Source organism: Gavialis gangeticus, unplaced genomic scaffold, assembly GCF_001723915.1.
Source record: "Gavialis gangeticus isolate Ggan-Ray unplaced genomic scaffold, GavGan_comp1, whole genome shotgun sequence".
In the NCBI taxonomy this organism is placed as follows: domain Eukaryota; kingdom Metazoa; phylum Chordata; order Crocodylia; family Gavialidae; genus Gavialis; species Gavialis gangeticus.
In genome coordinates, this window is record NW_017729029.1 from 55,176,283 (window position 1) to 55,183,099 (window position 6,817).

Here is a 6,817-nt window from a genome sequence, read left to right on the forward strand (position 1 = left end):
TTTTTTTTTTTTTTTTTTTTTTTTTTAAGGGTAAAATAGATTTGCACTGTATAGATTGTACATGTCAATGTGCATGTGTATGCATGTGCATGCACCCACGTGCGCACGCTCGTGAAAAGCCTCGTGCAAAACTCTGTATTTAAGATCAGGTGGTAAGAGGAGTGATCACATTGTTGCTATCGTGACACTGCTGGAGGCAGCCTGGGATAGCGCAGGAAGGAGGAATTTGTGTGTGTGTGTATAAATATACACAAAAAAATGCAAAAATCTAGAATTCTTGGGTCAGAGATGATTCCTCTAGGAAACTGCAAGAAAAAAACAAAATGCATTTGGTGCACGCTTCCGTTTAGCACAAACTTGCTTCATCAAATGCTGTGAAAGGACATGCCAAGCAGTGTACATAATGGAGATAGTGAGCCAGGTCTGAAGCAAGTCTCTCTGGTTCTTTTTTTTCCCCTCAGAGACCTGAGGAAGGGGGCCACAGTTCCTAAAAGCTTGTCTGTGTCCCTGCCAGCTCTGCAGTTGGTCCGATAAAAGATATCCCCCAACAGAAGTCCTTGTCTCTGAGATTACTAAAATATTATTCTTAATTTTTTACCATCTTGTTCAATCCTGGTTCAGGCTTCACCAGGAGAAAAGCACTGCTAATGCTGCTGGCTGATGAATTCCAGCTCTAGAGTGGGCCTTGCTGGATCTGGATGTTTTGTCCTTTTGTGGGCATTTGGATTGTTTTTGGGGAAAGGGTGGGATGGAAGGAAACTTAAAGACACTAAAAACTTCCAGAAATGCTGCAACACGTGTGAAAGTCAGGTTTGGATGCAGAAATCAAGGGTAGTCTGGATCACAGATGCTATCAGAAAAGTATCTGGGGGTTGGCCACAACCTCTGCTGCTGCAGAAGGGACTAGTGTGAGTGGAGATGGAGGCAACAACTGCACTTGCCAGGCAGGTGAATGCTTTTCCAGGTGAAGGTGACTTATTACTGTCCTTTCTCTGTATCCTCTTTGAACTTGGCAGCATTGCCTGAAGATTATCTTTCTGTGGGAGGGCTATTGGTTGTAAATTGTGATTAAAGCAAAATGAAGAGACAACCCTAGAATTAAAAAAAATTGCCCTCTTAAAAGTGGTCTTTATCTGAAAGGCCATCTTTCTGGGTTTATAGCTGCCTGCTATAGATGTGCATCTCCAAGTTGCTGTTTTCTGTGAAGGGAGGCCTGGTGACTGGTCCTGCATCTTTTGATGATACCTGTCAGTCTGGAAAGTTGCTCATACAGATATTTTCCAACTCGTTAGCCTTTTATCCTTGTCCTTACACACAATGAGCCTGTTTCCTTCATCGTGGCTTTAGTTACTAAACTTACCTGAAAAAAATGTCCTTGCTCAATGGCTACAGAGTAAATTGCCTTGAAACTATAAATAATGAGGGTTAGAAAGAGAAGAATTGTGAAGGGCTTACTATTTTTTTTAGCTACATATGCTTTTATGGCTTTAAAAACATTAAGCCTCTGAGGTGTACATTAACATAATTTGCTGTTTGTTTGATTTATGCTAGACCTTATTGCCTGGTGTCATACAAGAGCATTAACGGCGTCCATTAGAAGACTCAGTGAGTGACTCCCTATCTCAGCTCAGATATACTGAGCACCACTTTGGTCCACTTAGTGACCTTGTCTAGATTATGCCTTTTAAGCAAGATCCCTATCGTATAGCTTAGTAGTTCGCAACCAGGGTGCCATGGTGCACATGTTGCCATGGCACAGCCAGAACAGCTGCCTCACACGCAGGGCTGTGGCTTGCGTGCAGCCCTCCTATGTTGGGGCTCTCTGATGGCCCCAAAGCAGTCGAGAGAGCCACTGGGGCCTCTGATGGCCCCAAAGCAGTCAGGAGCTCGTGCAGCAGCCATTCCCAGGCTGGCCCTATGCAGGTGTGCCTGTGTTTCTGAGAGATGCCATGCAAGGTCCGACCAGGAAGAGCTACATCACGAGCCTGCTCTCCTGCCTGCTTTTGGATGATCAGAGAACATTGATGCAGGTGGAGAACACGTGTGTGCTGCAGCCCTTCCCAGTCTGGTTGTCCAGCTGGCGTGTGGGGCACTGTCACCTGGTGGCAGTGGTACTGTTTGGGAACCACTGCAGTAAGTTGTGGCAACACAGCAGTGGTTCTCGGTTGGGGGGGCTGCCACATTAAAAAAAGTTGTGGAGGGGTGCTCTGACTCAAATGGTTGAGAAATGTATTGTTGTGTATGTGTGTGCTTGTGCGTGCAGGAGTAAAGAGAGAGAGAGAGTCTGGTAGGACTTTACAAGGTGAGAGCCCATTTTTACAAGAGCTGGTCATGTTGTGAACTGATAAGGGTTTATGCTTGCAAATAGCATAGTTAATGCTTGGTTCGTAACTGTGATAGGGTGTTATACCTAGCACTGGCAAGCACATGCTTATTTGTATGGGGCCAGTCTGGTGTGTACTGTTTGATATCCTTTTTTCTTTTTTTTAAACGAGGCCTCACCTAATTATGGTACTGTAACCTGTTTGACTGATTTGGCTTCCTGGTGATTATGCTTGAAGAGGAAAATCTCAGCATGCATTGCTTCGTGTCCTGTGGGTGCCATTCTTTATCCATGTCCTCTGGCTGTTTTTCCTCTGCAGTAGCTCTGTGGATAAGCCTTTCCCAAAATGCACTGATAGAGATTCATTAATCAGCAGATATGAACATCAAATGCAGGTGTGGTGGCAGAAAAACTGTGATGTGGATATCGCCTGGCATTCTGACTTGGCCAGGCATCCTGAATGGGTCATAAAGAAACTGCTGTACTTATAATGTAGCCAGGGTCTCAGTAGCAAGTGTGTCTGGAGAAGGGGTGTACGAGTGCTTACCCTAGTGAAATACCCATCTTTCAGTATGCTCAGAGCTAATAAACTGTATAGGCAGAGCTTATGAATTGTCTGTAAAGGCTATCAGCTTTGCCCTAACATTGTTCTGAAGTGTCCAGCAGAAAAAACAAACCCCTTTTTATCTCCAACTTTTTTTTACATTACTTCAGTTAGACATCATATCAGGGATACCAGCAGTTACTAGCAAAATATAATATATGTCATTTTGGAGTCCTGCCTTCCACTTGCACAAAAATATTCCAGTGTTTCACTTGCAAACAGCTTTTTAAAAAAAAAAAATATGTTGCAGAATGAAGCTTGAGAGGGTGCAGTTGTGGATGGACATAGCCACTTTTCAAAGTCCTCTGTATTATGAGAGATTTGTGATAACTGAAAACTTGTGTTGAAAGGAAACCCAGTTGTCCTATACATATTTCTCCAATGAGGAGTGTAGGGAATGCATGCAAGTGTCTGATCTTTGCCTAATCTTGTTACGTTGTTGCATTGAAATGTAGCAGATGAATCAGAGCAGGGGACAGACGACTCTGTAGTTTTGCCCTTTGTTTTTGACGTCTCATCTGTTTGATGGGGTTCATGATTTTTCCATTTGTAGTGTGCCAGCGCCCATACGTCTCGGACAGGATCAGGGAAAGCTAGATTACACTGGGTGCTGTATAAGTGCAGGACTGAATGGGTCTGAGGGCCTGGAGAAGTGGAGGACCTAAAGAGTCCAGGACAGGAGACCAAAGGGGCTGGCAGGCCAGAGAGGGGTTGGGAGACAGACTGAGGGGCCTGGTAGCCAAGGAGGGGTTGTGCGAGACCAAGGGGTCTGAAGGCCCAGGGAGCGACTGGAGGAGAGACCGAGGGGTCTGGCAGCCCAGGAAGTGGAGAGACGAAGGGATCTGAGGGCGCGGAGTAGGGATGAGAGAGGCTGAGGGAATGGAAGGCCGAGAGAGGGGCTGCATAAGCAACTGGTAGAACATCTATGAGGTTGCCACCTGCAAGGCATGGGGCATGGTGTAGGGGAGGTATGGAGCCATGCAATTGGCCCATAAGGCCTTGACCACAAATACAGCAGTCACTTTAATAAGACCAGGGCAGCCTCCCACACTCTTTATAACAACTGACATCGAGGTGTGTCATAGAGCTGCCCATAGAGCAGGGTATACAAAGAATTTTTTTGGTATCCTGTTGCACTGTATACCTGTATAATAAAGAATAATCCATGCATGAAAAAGAATATTTAACTGGGAAACATGCATAGAAAGCACCTGGCGATTCTCTGATGAGAAGCACTTGTCATATACTACTATGATTTGCTTTATGACATAAACCTAGAGAAATATGGAGTGGCAGCCCCAAACAGATATGGGCCTTATGCCTGTTGGCTTTGGAGCAACTTGATGCAAGTGAGAGTGGAATTAGTCTTTCTGCTTTGGTAAAATTTTCTCTGCAGCAAAGTAAAGAAGTATTGATTTTTTTGTTTGTTTGTTTGTTTGTTTGAAGAAGCAGACCATATTGGTGGTGCAACACTGAATAGCTTCACCATCAATGAACCATTCCCCCAGAGCTGTAAATGGTTTTTAAATTATTGTGTCAGTTTATTTCCTTATGTTGGCAATCCAACCACTAATTTCGACAGGTAAAGAGCTACTTACAGGAGCTCTGGGGGATACTCTGTTTCAAAGCTGTTCTGCTTTTCTTGCCCTTTTATTCTGTTTGAAGGATCTCTCATGTTTTTCCTGGGATATTCAACACCTTTGATTTTGGAGAGTCACATGCTTCTGTTTCCCTAAGTCTCAGTCCTTTGTGATGACTGGGTAAACCTCCTCAGAATATCTCTTAGCAAGCAATACTGGAAGGAGTCACCGAAACAAGAAGTGTGAGATACTTGGAAAATAGCTGTTCCACCTGCCCATTGCTTCTTATCACTTATTCATGGTATAGTTGTGCCTACAAGCTCTGGGCGGTCTGGGATGCCACTGAGCCAGGCCTGTTTGGTCAGGTTTTTGACCTACGCTCAATGCCATGGAATTCCCTGGAAGGAACTATGCAGACATTTCCTGCCTGTCACAAGTTTAGGAATTACTCTGGTTCTGTGTCAGGGATTCATCAATTGTTAGGGGCTGGAAGGGACCTACCAGGGGGAAGGCTGGAAGGGACCTATAATCGGGTCCAACCCCCCTGCTCAAGACAGGAAGACAGCTGGGGTTAGGTGACCCGGATGAACAAAAATAGCTTGAAGTATATTACTAGCAGTGTCTTGTTAACAAAGTGAGCTCCTGAACACACATAAAGCTAGCCCTCCTTTAGTGAAATCAAAAAATGAAGCCATCTTTTGGTCATCATTCTGCAGACAAATATGTTATTTTAAGTTTCTTTGCTGTTTGTGTGACTTTCAGGTATAGATAGTCCTCCTTGTTTGAGGCCAAATTGTGATTGTTTATGACTGTCTCTTTTTTCCCCCCCACCCCCCAATAAAATTCCCCAGCTGTAATTTGGTAACTTGAAGCTGGTGCTTTTTTGAGAGATTCAGTGTCCTGATCCAGCAGAGACTTGCATATAATTTTAACTTGGCCAAAGTCAGTGAAGCTGTGAGTAACATCCTGGTTTTGTTGACCTCAATAGTCAGGTTTTGAAAAGGACAATAAAGCCTCAAAAATACAGTAGTACTTTTCATATCTTACCTAAGGATCCCAAAGCAGGTTGCAAATAAGTCTTTCAGCACCATTTGAAAGAGGTGGTATTACACCCACGATATCTTGAATGTGGAGTTTAGAAATTTAACCGTGGTAAAGTAGAGATGGAAACTGAACATAAGAGTTCCCCGATCTGTCCCTTGTGTACTAACTAAGGCAATTCCTGAAACTGGAATATGTCTTATTTTATGTTTCCTGCCCTTGGATGCTAGTTCTGTTAAGTTAATTCATCTGGTGGATCTGTATGGATGTTGAGGCTTGTTTAACATGCAAGATTTATTCCCCTGTTTTTTCTGGTCTTGGCTGCTCATTGATTCTTTGTGTGTTGGTACAACACAGGCATGCTGACTCAGCTGAACACTGCTCCCAGCATCTGAAACTCCTAATTTATCATTTGGAAGCCACCGCCTAAATGAGGCCAATTTTAGATTGCCGTTACATGGATCGTGTAATTTAGTCGCTTTTAGACAATAATGACCAGAAGGAGGAAACTTACTAGTTCAACATCATAGTTTCTAGGGTCGGAAGGGACCTGAGCAGATCATCGAGTCTGACCCCCTGTCATAGCAGGAAAGAGTACTGGGGTCAAACGACCCCAGCAAGGTGTTCATCCAGCCTCCTCTCAAAAACCCCCAGGGTTGGAGCCAGCACCACTTCTCTTGGAAGTTGGTTCCAGATCCTAGCCTCCCTGACCATGAAGTCGCGCCTCCTGATATCTAGCCTAAATCTACCCTCTGCCAGCTTGTGACCGTTATTCCTGGTCTCTCCTGGTAGGGCTCAGGGGAACAGGGACCCCCCAGTGCCTGCTGGTCCCCTCTGACTAGTTTGGAACAGGCCACTAGATCCCCCCTCAGCCTTCTCTTTTGGAGGCTGAACAGGTTCAGGTCCCGTAGCCTTTCCTCGTAGGGCCTGCGTTGCTGCCCTGTGATCATGCGAGTGGCCTCCTCTGGACCCTCTCCATGTTGTCCACATCCCTCTTGAAGTGGGGGGCACAGAACTGGATGCAGTACTCCAGCTGCGGCCTGACCAGTGTCGCATAGAGGGGGAGGATCACCTTCTTGGACCTGCTCGAGATGCATCTGTGGATCCACGACAAGGTGCGGTTGGCCTTCCTGACTGCATCCCCACACTGCCGGCCCATGTTCATCTTGGCATCAGTGATGACTACCAAGATCCTTTTCTGCCTCTGTGCTGACGAGAAAGGAGTTCCCCAACCTGTAGGTATGGTGCTGGTTATTTCTCCCCAGGTGC

At 45.3% G+C, this 6,817-nt stretch overlaps 1 protein-coding gene across 2 annotated transcripts in view; it reads left to right on the forward strand.

Annotated features, from left to right (window-relative positions):
* Positions 1-6,817, forward strand: part of TBC1D8B (TBC1 domain family member 8B) — a 71,710-nt gene that overhangs the window by 889 nt on the left and 64,004 nt on the right. The window lies entirely within an intron of this gene.